Source organism: Phaseolus vulgaris, chromosome 7, assembly GCF_051622355.1.
Source record: "Phaseolus vulgaris cultivar YP4 chromosome 7, ASM5162235v1, whole genome shotgun sequence".
Classification (NCBI taxonomy): Eukaryota; Viridiplantae; Streptophyta; class Magnoliopsida; order Fabales; family Fabaceae; genus Phaseolus; species Phaseolus vulgaris.
Genome location: NC_143504.1, coordinates 35,934,733 through 35,953,998, shown reverse-complemented (window position 1 = coordinate 35,953,998; position 19,266 = coordinate 35,934,733). Strand labels below are relative to the sequence as shown.

At 37.1% G+C, this 19,266-nt stretch overlaps 1 pseudogene; it reads left to right on the top strand.

Moving 5' to 3' along the window:
• Positions 1–579: 579 nt before the first annotated feature.
• Positions 580–18,092, top strand: LOC150025887 (uncharacterized; annotated as a pseudogene).
• Positions 18,093–19,266: the final 1,174 nt, after the last annotated feature.

The following is a 19,266-nucleotide window of genomic DNA, read 5'->3' as shown; positions in this document are numbered from 1 at the left end:
AAGGTGGTACAGATTACGAAGGCGACCGGCGAGACCACAGGGAAGGTGTACGAGAGCACCCTAACTCGCCCGTTCCAGTAAAGATCGCACTCTTAAGATAGCTATGCACTGGGCAGAACCATGCATAAGTAACTTAGCCAAAAGGAGAGTCAGAAGCAGCGCCCAAGTCAAGGAGGCTCCAGATGATGGCACGTGTATGACTGGATGCGAGCCACGTGTCCAGGTCTGTAACTGCCAGGAGAGAGAAAGTGACTAGGTATATAAGAGTTCTCAACGAACTTTCTGAGGTACGCACGTTCAGATTACACTCTTTACGCTTGCGAGTTCTAGAGCTTACTGTGAGAGAGAACATTGCACGGTTCCTTGAGATTTCTTGAGTGTTCTTGCTCGTAGTATTTGGTGGTTCTGTCACTGACTTGGGCGTTGGAGTGCGATCGGCCGCAGCGGCGCCGCTCTGTTCTTTTGTAGGTTCTTGAGGTGGATCTCGAAGAGGAACGGAAGCTTGAAGCGGTGCACACGTCGATCCTTTGACGAGGCAGTTTCCAGCGTTCTGGTCAACAGACAGGATCAGTTAAGGACATGCTTCCAAAAGGAAATACATTACCCAATCGAAATTATGAGGCAAAAAAAATACTTTGTCCGATGGGTATGCAATATAAAAAAATACATTCATGTTCTAACGATTGTATTTTATACAGAAATGATTACGAAGATTTAAGAAGATGTCACAAGTGTGGTTTGTCATGTTATAAGGTTAGAGTTTGTCAGAATGATGAAATTGATGAATTCACAAAGGAAGGTCTTTCTTTTAAGGTTGATTGGTATCTTCCAATAATTCCAAGGTTTAGGCATTTGTTTGCAAACGCAGATGACGCTAAACACGTTAGGTGGCATGCAGATAACAGAAAATGTGATGGACTACTTCGTCACCCTACTGATTCTTTGTAGTGGAAGAATATTGATAAAGAATTTCCTGAATTTGGAAAAGAATCAAGAAACTTAAGACTTGGATTGGCAACTGATGGTATGAATCCCTTTGGAAATTGAAGTAGTAATCATAGTTCATGGCCCATTTTGTTAGTGATTTACAACTTGCCTCCTACTTTGTGTATGAAGCGCAAATACATGATGTTATCTATGATGATCTCTGGTCCAAAACAACCTGGAAATGACATATATGTTTATCTTAATCCATTCATTGAAGATTTGAAGTTATTGTGGAATGAAGGGGTTGATGTGTTTGATGTGTTTAAGAATGAATCTTTCTGATTGCATGCGATGTTGTTTTGTACTATCAATGACTTCCCTGCATATGGGAACTTGTCAAGTTATAGTGTGAAAGGCCATAGAGCATGTCCAATATGTGAAGGCAAAAATCTTATGAGCAGTTGAAACACGGAAGAAAAACCGTGTATCTTGGGCATCGTAGATTTCTAAAGAAATACAATTTGTATCGTAGATTGAAAAAAGCTTTTAATGGATACCAAGAACATGACATTTGTCCCACTCCCTTAAGTGGTGTTGAAATTTATGAAAAAATAAAAAATGTTAATGTGACTTTTGGAAAGATGAAGAAGAAGCAAACTGTAAGTGAAATATGGAAGAAGAGATCAATCTTTTTTTATCTTCCGTATTGGCGTAAGTTTGTTGTCAGACACTGTATAAATGTAATGCAAGTAGAAAAGAACGTGTGTGATAGTCTAATAGGAACACTTCTAAACATTAAAGGCAAAAAAGGATAGTGTGAATGCATGTCTGGATTTGATTGAGATGAATGTACGAGAGGAATTGGCACCGAGAGAAGTTGGTAAACGTACATACTTGCCTGCAGCGTGTTACACTTTGTCAAAGAAAGAGAAAACAAGTTTTTGTGAAAGTCTTAAAGGTGTTAAGGTACCACAAGACTACTCTTCAATTGTGAAGAGGCTTGTATCTATGAATGATTTGAAACTAATTGGCTTAAAGTCACATGATTGTCACGTTCTAATGCAACAATTACTACCGGTGGCTATTTGTGGAATCTTACCAAAAAATGTTAGACATACAATCACTCGACTATGTTTATTTTTCAATTCCATGTGTAGTAAAGAGATTGACTCTCAGAAATTGGATGAACTTGAAGAAGAAATAATTGTTATCTTGTGTCAACTCAAGATGTTTTTTCCTCCATCTTTTTTTGATATTATGGTACACTTGGTTGTTAATCTTGTAAGAGAAATCAGATTGTGTGAGCCAGTTTATATGTGATGATGTATCTAGTTGAACGATACATGAAGATTTTGAAGGGATATGTGAAGAATCAATGTCGTCTGGAAGCTTCCATTATTGAAAGATACATTTCAGAAGAATCTATTAAGTTTTGTTTCGAGTACTTTTCAAAAGCCAAATGTATAGGAGTTCCTAAAAAAGGTTGGCACTCTCGTAGATTGATAAGTAAATCTTCAAAAGGTGGACATGTCATAAGCAAATATAGATAAGAGGTTCTGCAATCACACTTGTATATCTTGAATAACATTGATCAGGTGTTACCATACTTAGATACACACAAAGACATTTTCAAATATAAAAATCCAAGACAATCAGAAAAATGAGCGTTAATTGAGCATAACAAAACTTTCATGTCATGGTTTAAGCAACAAATAATGAATGATCCATCAGCATCTGACACATTAACATGGCTTGCAAACGGTCTCAAGTTTGATTTTTTATGTTGTTCTGGCTTTGAAGTAAATGGTTGTTTGTTTTACACAAAGTCTCAAGATGATAGGAGTACAATGCAAAAATAGCGGAGTCATCTTGGAGGCAGAGTCTATGCAGTTTTCAACAGTAAAGGATAAAAAACCTATTGTGGGATCATTGCCTTATTATGGTGTCATAGCAGAGATTTGGGGAGTTAATTATACCAAGTTTATTGTACCAGTTTTCAAATGCAAGTGGGTTGACAATAAGACTGGTGTCAAAGTTGATGAATCAGGAATGACTTTGGTTGACTTTCGAAAAATAGCTTATCATGACGAACCATTCATAATGGCACATCAAGCTTCCCAAGTTTTCTATATCCAAGATCCTACGTCTGAATACTGGTTTGTTGTGCTACATGGAATAAAATAACATAATGACCCAGAAGATACAAACAATGACATTTGTGAGATTGAATCAATTACAAGAACGACCATCAATAAAGAGTACGAGGATGTTGCTGATGTTGTACATGCAACTCGAAATGATCATGACGAAGGAATATATATTTGTATGTGCATGTGATTCATGTTTAGTTTTAAAATATATAATTTTAATTGTATTTCATATTATTGATGCTTATCGTATTTTTTTTATAACAAGAACATGACAGATGATAAATTTTCTCGTTCAAAAACTAGTATAAGACTTACAAGATTAAAGATGACAAAATACCTTTGTCTATTGATGTCCACACTGTTGTGGCCACTGGGCAATATGCAAAGAAATATAGGAGTTATCTTGGAGTACTGTCTCGTGAAAGGATCTCTATCTTAACTGAGTCATGAGATCACATGACCGACCACGAGAAAAACATGATTTGGCAAGATATTCTGGTATGTAATTGTTTTTACTTTGTTCAATCTAAAGTTCTTTTATACTTTGTTCTTGTTTATGAACTAATTCTTTCAAATAATGTAGACGCATTACAAGATCCCGAATGTGGAAACCTTGAAAGAGAAGGTTCTTTCTTATGTGAGTGTCCAGTTTCGTCATTTCAAATTGTTGAACCCAGTGGTGTTCAAGCTTTAAAGAATCCAAACCCTTTGAAGGATGTTGAAGCCTTGGTTGTGCTTGCTGTTGCTGTGCTGGTTTAGTCTAGTTCTGGGGTAGTTTGAGTGTTGTAATCCACCCCTTGATCGAATCTAAAGCATAGGCATTCTCAATCTTTGTGAAAGTAAAATGTTTTCAAACTAAGTTAAAACAACCGATTGTTTTGTCGAAACAACCGATTGTTTACACTTAGATGTTTTGAGAAAAGATTTGAAACTGTTTTTCAAATGGTTGAACTGTTAAAACCAAAACAACAACCGATTGTTTTTTTTGGGACCATAACAGAAAAACTGTTTTATCTTTGACTGAGCTTTAAATGATTTAACTGCTTACGCTCCAGTCATTAAATGTTTTGACCAATCTTTTAATGCAATTTAAGAGTTTGTTAAGATTTGATAACAAACTACATGTTTGAATAAATTCAGAAAAACAAATTTGAGAATTAATCTTTGACAAGTTTTTTTGCTAAGAGTTTTTGAGTTTTTCAAAGAGCTGAGATTGTTGAAAGTTTGTGATTGATCAAAGTTTGTGGAATAGGATTCTGCTTGTATTGATTTCAGATTATCTTCTGTAACAAGTGTAATCCTTGTACCTTTGTGAAACAAGTTTCGTTTCTGTGTTTGCTGAGATTGGTTGTGTGTTCTTGAGGGGATCAAGATCACCAATCTTAGTGTTGGTGTGTTGGCCAAAAAGAGTGTGTGTCTTGAGGTGTTCAAGGTCACTTTCTTGGTTGTGGTGTAAGTGATCAAGTTGTGATTGCTTAGTGGATTTCCTCAGGGTTTCTGAGAAGACTGGATCTAGCTCTGGATTTGGAGTGAACCAGTATAAACATCTGTGTGCATTCTATCTATCCCTAACTCTTTAAATTCAGTTTTGATATTTGTTAACTGGTATAAACAACCAATTGTTTCGGTAAAACAACCGATTGTTTTTACTAGTTTGGTGCCTTTTGCTTTATGTTTTGAAAAACTGATTTCTTAATCAAGGCTGAATAGATTGCGAAAACTCTCTTTAAACAATTCAACCCCCCCCCCCCCCCCCCCCCCCCCCCCCGCCCTCTAGTTTAAAGCCATATATTCTAACAATTGGCATCAAGAGCTTGATTTTTGAAAGTTATTCAAGTTTATTCAAAAAATATTTTTTCTATGGCTGGAAAATTATCTTTTAAGGAAGGTGCTTCAATCTACAAACCACCTTTATTCTGTGGATTGAATTATAAATATTGGGAAGCAAGAATGAAAATATTTATGGAATCTATTGATCAAGGAATTTGGGATTCAATTGAGAATGGTCCTTACATTCCAAAGTTTAAAAAGAATGGTTCTTTCATTGCAAAACCTTGGTCTCAATGGACCAATGATGAATGTAAGATGGCCAAGCTTGATTGTACTGCTCAAAACATAATGGCTTTTGCACTAGATACTAATGAATTTTTCAGGATATCAAAATGCAAAAGTGCTAAGGATATGTGGGACACACTCAAGGCTGCTCATGAACACAGTGAACTAAAGGAGGCAATGACAAAGAGTCAAGCAAGAAGGAAAAGAAGGCAAAATAAGAAAAGCCTCAACCTTTGCTTCATGGCCAGAAAGGAGGATGACTCAAGTAGTGTAAGTTCATCAAACTCCTCAAACTCTGAAAATTATGGTCAATTGCTTCAAGCCTTTCAAGAAACACATGAAGAAGCCAACTGATTGGCTCTCTTGAACAATCGGTTGAAAGAAAAGAACAGCTGGCTTAAAAACAGAGTAAAGACACTGGAAGAGGAATTAGAAAATTCAGAAACAGATTTTGAAAATCTTGAAATCATTTACAAAAACTCCTCTTGTAAGTGTGATACTCTAGTTTGTGAAAATTGCGAAAATCTTGAAAAGAAGGTCCACTATCTTGTTAAAACTGTGGATAAGCTTTCTAAAGGCCAATCCAACTTTGAGAGTGTTCTAGCATCTCAAAACTGTGTTTTTGGAAAAGCTGGATTGGGTTTTAATCCAGAAAACAAACAAGATAGATTTTCAAAATCTTTTTCGAAAATGCCAGAAAAACAATCGATTGGCCCATCGAAACAACCGATTGTTACATGCTTCTATTGCATGAAAAGAGGTCATTCTGTGAGGTTCTGTAAAATAAGAAAATATGTTGTTCCTAAAGGTCTTATGAAGTGGATTCCTAAGAGTAATAAAGCTTTAATTGATGAGTGTAAACCAAATGGACCCACATTCATAAGGGGACCAAATCTTTGTACTCGAAACTCCTTTTTGTAGGAAATCTTGGAGGAGAGCAAGCAACTGTGGTACTGATATTGGATGCTCCAAGCACATGACAGGGGAAAAATCAAAGTTCCTGAGCATCTCCTTTAAGCAAGAGGGTCATGTCACCTATGGAGACAACAACAAAGAAAGGATTCTTGGGAGAGGATCCATAGGAGACAAAGACATCTTGGTAATCCATGATGTGCTTTATGTAGAAGGTGATCCGGTCGGTCATCGGTAGTCGATGACGTCAGCAGAAGATAACCACGTGGACCACCCGCAAGGTGACACGTGGATTAGGTGGCAGAGAAATCAGGGAGGAGATCACCCGGTATGGAGATCGGTGGTCAGTAACCGAGTGGCCACCGATAGATCAGTTCCAAGATAAACACCCGGGGGGAGAACGTGAGAAGCAATAGAGCACCGATCAGTCATCGGGTGCATGGTCATCGGGGTTTCGTGTTACACGCAGTTAAACTGGGACTAAGATTCCCAGCGAGAGCGTTACGCATGGACTTCGCATGATCATATCTCAGAGAAAGAGTAGCTGCTCGCCGGAAGAATCGTGCATGAGGGTGGCCTGAGAGAGTTAGTAAACCAGTCAGTGATTGGTGACTCTCTTAACCCATTACGTGCATGACATCGTGAAGGGGAAATCGTGTATGCAGGGAGCAATGCTTGGTGAGTGTGCCTAGTCCAGCCACACCTGGCGTCCTCCTGGGAGTGTGCGATTTACCCAGATGGAAGAAACGCGCTAAGTTACTCCGCAAGGGAATAACTTAGGCGCACAAAGAGATGCGCTAGAGCCCTTCAGGTAGTGGCACGTGTACGGTTAGATGTGAGTTGCATGCCTCCACGTGTCACCATCTGAGAGGGGCGCGGCCAAGATAAAGGTGCACTCCGCGTCGTGAAAGGGACACACACAGAAAACACAGACACCCACGTCTTTACTGATTGTGGTACGTTTTCGGAATAGCGTAACAGAATTCTGACACACGCAGAGAACAGCGTAACAGAATTCTGTTAGGCACAGACACAGAGAGAGAATAAAAAGGAGATTGAGTGAGATTATTTTTGTTGGTGATTCTGTGACCTAACTTGAGCGTCGGAGTGCAAACGGCCGCTAGAGGCGCCGTCTGTGTGTTTTGCAGGTTGCGTTTGAAGTTCCCGGAGAAGGTTCTAAGAGCATTCTTGCAGATAGCACAGTTGCATAGGCGGGGTAAGGAAGCGACAAAGCAATTCCTCCACGTTAGAGTTGGCGACAGGATCAGAAGGTCTAAAGCATAATCTGCTGAGCATTAGCCAACTATGTGACAAGGATTATCAAGTGATGTTCAAGGCAAACACATGTGAAATCTGTCTACCCAACACCAAAGAGGTAATGTTGGTAGGTAAGAGAGTTAATAATGTGTATCTTCTAGATATCTCTTCACCATGTTCAATTGGATGTCTTCTATCCAAGCAAGATGAATCTTGGCTTTGGCATAGAAGAATTGCTCATATTCACATGAATCACTTGAACAAGCTAATTTCAAAGAATCTTGTGATTGGGTTGCCAAAACTCAAATTTGAGAGGGATCACATTTGTGAAGCATGCCAAAAAGGGAAACAAGTGAAAAGTTCTTTCAAAATTAAAAATGTTGTTTCATCTTTGAAACCTCTTGAACTTCTTCACATGGATCTCTTTGGACCCTCAAGAACTATGAGTCTTGGTGGAAATTATTATGCTCTTGTTATTGTTGATGACTTTTCTAGGTACACTTGGACTCTTTTCTTGGAATCAAAGAGTGATGCCTTTTCTGCTTTTAAGAAGTTAGCAAGAAGGTTGTAGAACACAAAGAACAACAACATAGGTTCTATTAGAAGTGATCATGGAGGAGAATTTCAGATTGAGAAATTCAGCAAATTCTGTGAGAAAATGGGGATTCTGCACAACTTCTCTGCTCCAAGAACACCACAACAGAATGGAGTAGTAGAGAGGAAGAACATGTCTCTTGAAGAGCTAGCAAGGACAATGCTTAGTGAATCATCACTTCCTAAGTACTTTTGGGCAGATGCAGTGAGCACCTCATGTTATGTGATGAATAGGGTACTTATAAGGCCTATTTTGAAGAAAACTCCATATGAACTCTTCAATGGAAGGAAGCCTAACATCAGTCATCTCAAGGTCTTTGGCTGCAGCTGTTTCGTTCTCAACAATGGAAAGGAAAACTTGGGAAAGTTTGATAAGAAAGCAGACCTTGGTATCTTCATAGGGTATTCACTCACAAGTCATGCATATAGAATCTACAACAAGAGGTTGATGACTGTAGAAGAATCAGTTCACGTTGTCTTTGGTGAGGTAGATCGCAGAATCAATCAAATCCCAAAGACCAGTGTTGAAGAAGATGAACAGAGCATCAGTTTGGAGAAGCTGGAAATTTGTGCAGATAAACAACCGGTTGATTCGCAAAAACAACCGATTGAAATTTTGCAACAGAGTGAGCTGCCCAAGGAGTGGAGGATTCCTAGAGATCTGTCAGTGGATAACATCATAGGGCAGATAAAGGAAGGTGACTCCACACGTAGCTCCATCTCAAACTTCTGCAGGCACACAGCTTTTGTCTCTCAAATTGAACCAAAGTCAATTGAGGAAGCTTTCAAGGATGAGAAGTGGGTTGAAGCTATGCATGAAGAGTTGAATCAATTTGCAAGGAATGAGGTATGGTTTCTTGTGCCTAAAACTAATGAAATGAATATTATTGGTTCGAAATGGGTTTTCAGGAACAAGCTAGATGAGGATGGTGTGATCACAAGGAACAAAGCAAGGCTAGTTGCCAAAGGCTACAATCAAGAAGAGGGCATAGATTATGGTGAGACCTTTGCTCCTGTTGCTAGATTGGAGGCTGTGAGGCTGCTGCTGGCTTTTGCGTGTATGAGTGGTTTTAAACTCTTCCAAATGGATGTCAAGAGTGCCTTCTTGAATGGCTACATCAAAGAGGAAGTCTATGTAGATCAACCACCGGGCTTTGAAGATCATAAGTATCCCAACCATGTCTTCAAGTTGAAGAAAGCTTTGTATGGACTGAAGCTAGCTCCAAGACAATGGTATGAGAGGTTTAGCAACTTCCTTCTATCTCATGGATATGAAAGGGGAATGGTAGACAAGATTCTCTTCATCAAGAAGTCAAATGCAGAAATAATTCTTGTGCAAATCTATGTTGATGATATCATCTTTGGTGCTACACAAGATAGTTTGTGTGAAGAATTTGTGACTGCAATGAAAGGTGAGTTTGAAATGTCTATGATGGGAGAATTGTCTTTCTTTCTTGGATTGCAGGTTAAGCAAACAAAGGATGGGATCTTCTTAACTCAATCAAAGTATTGCAAGGAGATTCTCAAGAAATTTGAAATGGAGAGTTGCAAAGAAGCAAGCACTCCAATGCCATCAAGTTGTTACATGTATGTGGATGTTGTTGGAAAGAGTGTAGATCAAACAAAATACAGAGGATTAATTGGATCTTTGCTTTATCTAACAGCTAGTAAGCCGTGTTAGAATATATGGCCTTAAACGAGAGGGGGGTGAATTGTTTAAGAAAGATTTTCGTAAACTTTTAAGCCTAGAATGAATATACTTTAATAAAACCTTGATTAAGTAATCAGTTTTTTAAAACATAAAGCAAAAGCACAATACTGGAAAAAACAATCGATTGTTTTACCGAAACAATCTGTTGTTTATACCAGTTATCAAATGACAAAACTGAATTTAAAGAGATAGGGATAGAGAGATTGTACACAGTTGTTTATACTGGTTCACTCCAAACCCAGAGCTCATCCAGTCTTTTCAGAAACCCTGAGGAAATCCACTAAGCAACCACACCTTGATCACTTACACAACAACCAAGAGAATGACCTTGAACACCTCAAGAAACACACTCTCCTTGGCCAACACACCTACACCAAGATTGTTGATCTTGATCCCCTCAAGAACAAACAACAAATCTTAGCAAACACAAACGAAACTTGTCTTTACAGAGAATACAAGGATTACACTTGTTACAGAAGATAATCTGAAATCAATACAAGCAGAATCCTATTCCACAACTTTGATCAATCACACACTCTTAGCAATCTTAGCTCTTTGAAAAACTCAGAAACTCTTTGCAAAACTTGTCAAAATATTTATTGTCAAATCTATTTTTCTGAATATATTCAAAGATGCAGTTTGTTATCAAATCTTAACAAACTCTTAAATTGCATTAAAAGATTGGTCAAAGCATTTAATGACTGGAGCGTAAGCAGTTAAAACATTTAAAGCTCAGACAAAGCTAAAACAGTTTTTCTATTATGGTCCCAAAACAAACAATCGGTTGTTTCCTCGAATCAATCGGTTGTTTTGGTACTTAACAATTCAACCATTTTAAAAACAGTTTTCAAATATTTTCTCAAAACACCTAAGTATAAAGAATCGGTTGTTTCGACAAACTAATCGGTTGTTTTAACTTAGTTTGAAAACATTTTACTTTCACAAAGATTGAGATTTCTAATGCTTTAGATTTAATCAAAGGGTCGATTACAACATATAAACTGTACCGCCCTGGAAGTCGGAAGTGATGACGTGGCAACAAGCTACAGAGTAGGCGTGTGGATAAGGCGCCAGAGTGGCAGAAGGGAAGGAAGTCGGGTGGTTCGTGTAATCGCCAGTTATTAAGTTGGCGTGCTCCGATCTTCAAAATACCAGGCGATCGCCCAGTTGAAGATGAAGTCGCCAGATGTGAACTCAGGCGACCAAGTGATTGGAGATCGCCAGAACAAAGCACATCGCCGAAGGTAAAGGTGGTACAGATTACGAAGGCGGCCGGCGAGACCACAGGGAAGGTGTACGAGAGCACCCTAACTCGCCCGTTCCAGTAAAGATCACACTCTTAAGATAGCTATGCACTGGGCAGAACCATGCATAAGTAACTTAGCCAAAAGGAGAGTCAGAAGCAGCGCCCAAGTCAAGGAGGCTCCAGATGATGGCATGTGTACGACTGGATGCGAGCCACGTGTCCAGGTCTGTAACTGCCAGGAGAGAGAAAGTGACCAGGTATATAAGAGTTCTCAACGAACTTTCTGAGGTACGCACGTTCAGATTACACTCTTTACGCTTGCGAGTTCTAGAGCTTACTGTGAGAGAGAACATTGCACGGTTCCTTGAGATTTCTTGAGTGTTCTTGCTCGTAGTATTTGGTGGTTCTGTCACTGACTTGGGCGTTGGAGTGCGATCGGCCGCAGCGGTGCCGCTCTGTTCTTTTGCAGGTTCTTGAGGTGGATCTCGAAGAGGAACGGAAGCTTGAAGCGGTGCACACGTCGATCCTTTGACGAGGCAGTTTCCAGCGTTCTGGTCAACAGGCAGGATCATAAACTACCCCAGAACTAAGCTAAACTAGCACAGCAACACCAAGCACAGCAAAAGGCTTCAACATCCTTCAAAGGGTTTGGATTCTTCAAAGCTTGAACACCACTTGGTTCAACAGGCCGGACATCATGTTTGCGATGTGTCTATGTGCAAGATATCAAGCAAATCCTAAAGAGTCACACTTCAAAGATGCAAAAAGAATTTTGAAATATCTCAAAGGAACATCATCTGTTGGAATATGGTATCCTTCTCACTCTCCAATTCATTAATTGGTTATTCAGATTCTGACTTTGCAGGTTGCAAGCTAGATAGAAAGAGCACAAGTGGCACTTGTCACCTTCTTGGCTCAAGCCTAATCTCATGGCATAGCAAGAAGCAAGCATGTGTTGCTCTCTCTACTGCTGAGGCTGAATACATTGCTGCTGGAAGCTGTTGTGCACAGATTTTGTGGCTAAAACAACAACTTGTAGACTTTGGATTACAAATCAACAAGGTTCCTTTGATGTGTGATAACACAAGTGCCATCAATCTTACCAAAAATCAGATTCAGCATTCAAGGACCAAACAGATTGAGATAAGGCATCATTTCATCAGGGATCATGTAAACAATGGGAACTGTGAAGTGAAGTTTGTGGAGACCAAACTGTAGTTAGCTGACATCTTCACGAAGCCATTACCAAAAGAAAGGTTTTTCTTCCTAAGAAATGAGTTAGGTATTCACGATCTTAATAATCTCTCCTAAATCTGTTTTGATACATGCTAAAGTCTATTTGTGAAGACAAATAGGGGAAGAATTAATTGGTTCTTGTATATCTTTATCTGATACTGTATAAACTGTTAAAATCTCTGATTTAAAACTGTTTTCTGATGCTGCTAATAAAAACAACCGATTCTTTCGTGTAAACAACCGATTGTTTATCATGTTTTATGCTTTGAATACATAAAAATCTAACCTGTTGCTGTAAGAAGCACTAGATAGTATAAATGTTATTTTTGCAAGTATTGCTTCAGATTCAATCAGATTAAACACAAGCACCAGGGATTTGTCTTCATCAAATAGGGAGAGATTGTTGAACCCAGTGGTGTAAAAGCTTTGAAGAATCCAAACCCTTTGAAGGATGTTGAAGCCTTGGCTGTGCTTGATGTTGTTGTGCTGGTTTAGTCTAGTTCTGGGGTAGTTTGAGTGTTGTAATCCACCCCTTGATCGAATCTAAAGCATAGGCATTCTCAATCTTTGTGAAAGTAAAATGTTTTCAAACTAAGTTAAAACAACCGATTGTTTTGTTGAAACAACCGATTGTTTACACTTAGATGTTTTGAGAAAATATTTGAAAACTGTTTTTCAAATGGTTGAACTGTTAAAACCGAAACAACCGATTGATTCGAGGAAACAACTGATTGTTTGTTTTGGGACCATAACAGAAAAATTGTTTTATCTTTGACTGAACTTTAAATGATTTAACTGCTTACGCTCCAGTCATTAAATGCTTTTACAAATCTTTTAATGCAATTTAAGAGTTTGTTAAGATTTGATAACAAACTACATGTTTGAATAAATTCAGAAAAACATATTTGAGAATTAATCTTTGACAAGTTTTTTTGCTAAGAGTTTTTGAGTTTTTCAAAGAGCTGAGATTGCTGAAAGTTTATGATTGATCAAAGTTTTTGGAATAGGATTCTGCTTGTATTGATTTCAGATTATCTTCTTTAACAAGTGTAATCATTGTACCTTTGTGAAACAAGTTTCGTTTCTGTGTTTGTTGAGATTGTGATGGAGATCAAGATCAAGAAGAGGTAGAGGCCGAAGATCAAGATCAAGAGGAGGTAGAGGCCGAAGTTGAAGAGGTTCAAGAAGACATTAGCCTACCTCAAAGGCTTACAAGGAGCAAGATTAAAGAATTAGGAAGTAGTGGTAGAATGTTTTCTCTTTTTATAGTGTCTTTTGTATAATGTTTAAATATATAGTTTTTAGGAAGGTGCTTGGAGGGAAACATTAGATACCTCTTTTGTAAAGCATCTTTAGGCTTTAGTTTAGAATTTTCTAGAAGGTGACTCTTCATGACTCACTATAGGCATTTGGAGTGAGTGAAAGGGGACCTTTGGTTAGCTTGTAGTGCAAGCTTTGTAGCCTTATGACCGGCCCTTGCTCCTATAAAAGAAGGGCTTAGGTCCTTCAAATAATAGAATTGATTTTTGAAGTAATGAAACTCTCCCAAATTAGTGATTGAGTGTAGTGAGAACTTGCCTTCTCCTCTTCCTAGTCTCATCTTTAGTGCCTTGGTTCCTCTAGTGGCGGCAATTCACACTTATCTTGGAGCATTCACACTTCAAGTGGCGTGTTCATCAACCAAGTTCTTCAACCACATAAGTCTTCTCTCTTTTCCATCTATTTCTTCCATTTTCGTGCTCATATGAACTCTTAAACATGTCTTAGGTTCCTTTCTTGAATTTCTATTCGGTGCTTTAGCTTTAATTCATGTTTTGTTCGGTTCATCTTCTTCCTTGCTGAGTTTAATCGGTTCATCTTCTTCCTTTCTTGCTTTTGTTCGGTGCTTTTCAATTGTTAAGCATTTTAATCGGTTCATTTGAGTTCTTAAGCATTTTAATCGGTTCAATTGGCAAGAAATGGACTTCCATATGAGTTTTGGCTTGGTTACTTAAGTTTTGGTGAGTTCTTGAATGATAGAACATTGATCCAATTCTAGAAAAGTGCCTAATCATATTCCAGCTCAAGTTGATTCCATAAAATGTCAAAGAATCATCTATATCTTGCTATTGGAATCATATCAAATTGGTTGTGTGTTCTTGAGGGGATCAAGATCAGCAATCTTAGTGTTATTGTGTTGGCCAAGAAGAGTGTGTGTGTCTTGAGGTGTTTAAGGTCACTTTCTTGGTTGTGGTGTAAGTGATCAAGTTGTGATTGCTTAGTGGATTTCCTCAGGGTTTCTGAGAAGACTGGATGTAGCTCTGGATTTGGAGTGAACCAGTATAAACATTTGTTTGCATTCTCCCTATCCCTAACTCTTTAAATTCAGTTTTGATATTTGTTAACTGGTATAAAAAACCGATTGTTTCGGTAAAACAACCGATTATTTTTACTAGTTTTGTGCCTTTTGCTTTATGTTTTGAAAAACTGATTTCTTAATCAAGGTTTTCTCGAAGTAATTTCATTCAAGGCTGAATAGATTGCGAAAACTCTCTTTAAACAATTAACCCCCCCCCCCCCCCCCTCTAGTTTAAAGCCATATATTCTAACACAAATCAAAATTGATAACAGATTTTCTATATGGTGAAAGGAAAGATGAAAATCCTTGTACAAAATATGCATCCCTTGATGAAGAAACTTGGCAGCAGTTTATGCAGATTCGACAAACTGAAAAATGCCAGGTTAATATCACTTTTATATTTGGATATAGTTTATATTAACGTATTATTAAATTTTGAATGTTGATGATAGGTTGTTCGAAACAAAGCAAAAGCCAGTCAAGCACATAATGATACCCCACACTTATTGTCCTGTGGTGGTTATAAGTTGTTAGAGCAGAAGATGCTTGAAGAAAAGATTAAAGCACGTTCTAATTCCATTGAGGAAATGAATAATGTAGATTCTTTGAGGCCTCCATCCCCACCACTCTGACATGAGATGTCGAAGGGTGCTCGTATATACCCATCAGGGACATTGTCTTCTAAGTCTACAGAACAAACAGTTCAACGAATTGTAAGAAATATGTTTTCCATGTGTTATTTTAAATTCAATGTGTTGAAGTTTGACAATTTCTTTTCATTTGTTTTATGATTCTCTTGCTGAGCAATCAACACAGGGGACTTTTGCTCCATGTGGTTGCAATGATATTCTTAATGTTGCTCTTGGACGACCTGAACACCCTAGACGTGTTCGTGTAGCTGGATATGGGGTTGGGATTCGGTCATACTTTGGACCTTCATCACATAGCAAGGAACAATCGTCCAGTCAACCTACCCAAGAGTATTTACTACAGTTATGTGAGCAAATAAAGGTTGAGGTAACTCAAGAGCTTAGAGAAAGCTTAATGGAGGAGTTTAATGTGCGGTTGGAAAGGGAGTTCGAAAAACGGCGGGAGGGTTTAGGACTCTCACATCAACCACCTACTATGGTAGAAGATTAACCACCTTTGCCTCCTATTATGAAAGTCATCACTAAAGGGAGTTGTTCGACAGTTGATCTATCGGGAGATGACTTTGGCTCAACTAGCCAATACGAGATATATGTTGAGTGTAATTCTTTGACCCGATTTGTTGCCCTGGGTAAATGTTATGAAGGGGTCACAATGTTACACAATGTACCTCTTCCTTCTAATTTCATGAAGGTCACGGTGGAGAAGGTCCTGTATGGTGATGTTGCAGTTCCTGTGCCGACATCATAGGTCACAATTGTAGCATAGGCATTACATACTTTCGTTGCTTGGCCTAGACATCTCGTCAGACCTATAGACTCTACGATATATCTTTGCACTAATACTAATAGGATTATATATCAGATATATTGGAAGGCATAGTGATGTACCATTGTACATTCACATGTCTGATTTGTTGGACCTTGCATCCGGAGATCAAGAGATTAACATAACAGTTCTGCAATTATGGATTATGTAAGTTCAAATATTAAAATATTTATACTTTTGATTTATTAAATATATTAGTACTAACTTATTGAAATTTAGGTATCTTTGTGGATTATGCTTCAATGAGGGGAAACATAATATATATATATATATGTGTGTGTGTGTGTGCGTGTGTGTATTTTTAGACCCTCAACTCATTCAATTAATTGGAAACAAGAAGTCAGAAACACAAACATTCATTACCATTGCCTTAAAGAATGGAGGAAAACAAATTTATTTTGCTTCGTACATTCATGAGTAAGTCCTTATTTATTAAATAAGTTATACTAAATTATTGACATAACAAAAACTAATTGATTTGTTATATAGGTGTCATTGGCAACTATTGATCATATTTGTTCAAGATCATACCGCTACATGGTTTTGCTCTTTGCATAAAAACCCCTACCTATTTTAAACACATTATAGATAGGTACGACAATTTCATTTAACATTTATTATTACTTATACATTATATAATATTATGTATTCTAACATGAAATTTTATTATTTTAGTGCTTACTCTGGATATAACATGTTGTGTGGGAGGAGAAGTGCAAACTCACAAAGAATCACTTGGATGTACCTTAAGGTATTTAAAGTATATTTGTTCACTCAATTTTAAGTGTCTCAGTCATTCATTTAATACATTTATTTTCACATGCAGTCCAACAAGCAATCCAGAAGTTATGAGTGTGGTTATTATGTTATGCAGTGGATGTTGACTATTGTGCAAGCTACAATTAATAAAGATTGGGATCAGGTAGTACCTCAATACAATAAACACTTTAAAATTTTGGGTTTATTATTCATGTACTAATTCAAAAAAATTTCACACGTACAGTTTTTCAATGACCAACACCTGCTAGATTCGGAAGCATTGGAATATGTGAGAACAACATGGTCAAAGTATTTTTTAACCAAGTATAACACCTTACGAATCATTAGACTAACATACTCTTTTATATATTAGGAAAACTTTTTGTAAAATGTTATAATTTTTTGTATTAATTTTTTATATTTAAAATATGATTTAAAATGTTTTGATTTTTTGGAATTGGATATTTTATGCAGGTTTGATGTTTTTTAAAAAACAAATTATTTTTTTAAAACCTACATATAATGAAGGTTCCACGTGGAACCGTCTTTAGAAGTCAACATACAACGACTATTCCTATGGGAACCTTCTTTAAAAGTCGACATATAACGATGGTTCCTATGAGAACTGTCTTTAAAAGTTTGTTTAAATTTTTGTATTCCTATTCAGCATCCACTTATAAAGTCGATTAGATGAATCGTCGTTATACACTTGTTTATAACGACGATTTAACAACCGTCGTTAAAAAATGATAACTTATAATGACGCCCACAATAACGACGGTTTGGGAACCGTCTTTATATATCCTTTTTAACCGTCGTTAATGTACCTTTTTGCACTAGTGATGTAATGAGGGTGAGGTAGTTATAAAAACACTTTAAAGTAAATGATACACGGGGATTACTAGATTTCTAGCTTATAGCTTTAATATGTATAAATGACATGTTTCACTTTTTAAGCAAGTTGAGCAGTGGTGTCGAAATTTTATTTGAATTGGTGATATTTTAAAAAAAAACATAGTTACGGTTAATTGGGATACGATTTATTCTCCTCTTGAGAATGGAGGTTTAAATATTATTAATCTTCGTCATAAAAATAATGCATATCTTCTTAAACTTGCTTGGAACCTTGCTTATAGAAATAGGACTTGGTCTTTTCTCCTGAAAGCTAGGGTTTTTAAATCCAAATACGAGTTTAGAATGGTTTATAGATCCTCATCTCTTTGGCCTGGAATTAAGCAATTTTATTTTGCTATACTTGATTATAGTTCTTGAATTGTTGGTACAGGTACTTTTATTAATTTCAGGAATGATAAATGTTGTTCTACTACTTCTTTAGCAAATATTGCAGGGTTATCTGATGGTGCAAGCATTCTGGATACAGTCTCTCAGTTTTGGACAGGTTGTGATGGGAATATTCTCTTGTCTTTATAAGAAATGCCTCAACTTTTTAATCACATAATGGTTAGGGAGGAACGTGATATTCATAATTGGATTCTAGATGAGTCTAGTTGTTTTACTCTTAAATCGGCAAGGACTTTTTTCTTAGAATCAGGAGTTCCTTGTGGTTGGGGTTCATCTATTCTGCCTTCCAAAACTCTAGGACTCTAGAAAGTTTTTCATGGGTGGCTGCCTATAGATCAGCATATTAAGAATAAAGGTTTGTATTTATGTTCTATATATACGCTTTGGGAAAAGCACGAGGGATCCATTCAACATTTATTTTTTTAATGTTCTAATGCTTTGGATATTTGGAGTTGGATTCGACAAATTTTTCTTCTCATTTCTCTAATAAGGATGATTTTCTTTCTTTTATTAAGAGTGATGGTAGTCCTTTGGTTAAATTGATTAAGCTTGTTGTGATAAATTTTTCTATTTAAATGATATGGCGCATGAGGAATTATGCTAGATTTTAGGATAAGATTGATGTTTTTAGGGCTATTTCGGTAATTAAAGATTTAAGTTGTCTAGTGGGAAATTCGTCTAAAGATTCAATGAAGAGTGATATGTTAGATTTCAGCGTGATTAAGTTTATTGGTATTAATACTCGTACTGATAAATTTCTTCATCCTCTTCTGGGTAGATGGGAGTTCCTTTCACTAAGCTGGGTTAAAATTAACACTGATGGGGTTGTTACGGGATATCCTGTGTAGAAAATGAAGCTTTGATGAAACCAAATTTGTGAAAGAGCTTGATACCCGTGCAGCTTTGTTTGGGGCTTAGTTCTAGGGTGTTTAGAATATTTGTAAAGTTCATTCTTAAGCCTATGCACAACTAAATTAATCTGTTTTGAAAAAGAAAAAATGTTTTTCTAAGCTAAGTGAAAAACAACCAGTTGATTTCACAGTTTAGTCAGTTGTTTTACACCCAACTTGTTTGAGGGTTTTCAAAACTGATTTTGACTTGGTTGACTAACTGTCAAAACCAATTCAACTGGTTAAAACGACATTTCAACCGGTTGATTGTCAAATTTCTTAACAGCTTTTCAAAAACCTGTTAAATCTGTTTTCAGTTGATTTGAATATGTTTTTGCTCATGATTAACTGCCTAAAACGGCTAGATTTGATAGCTATAAATCTGGTTACCCTTCATATTCAAGCACACATAG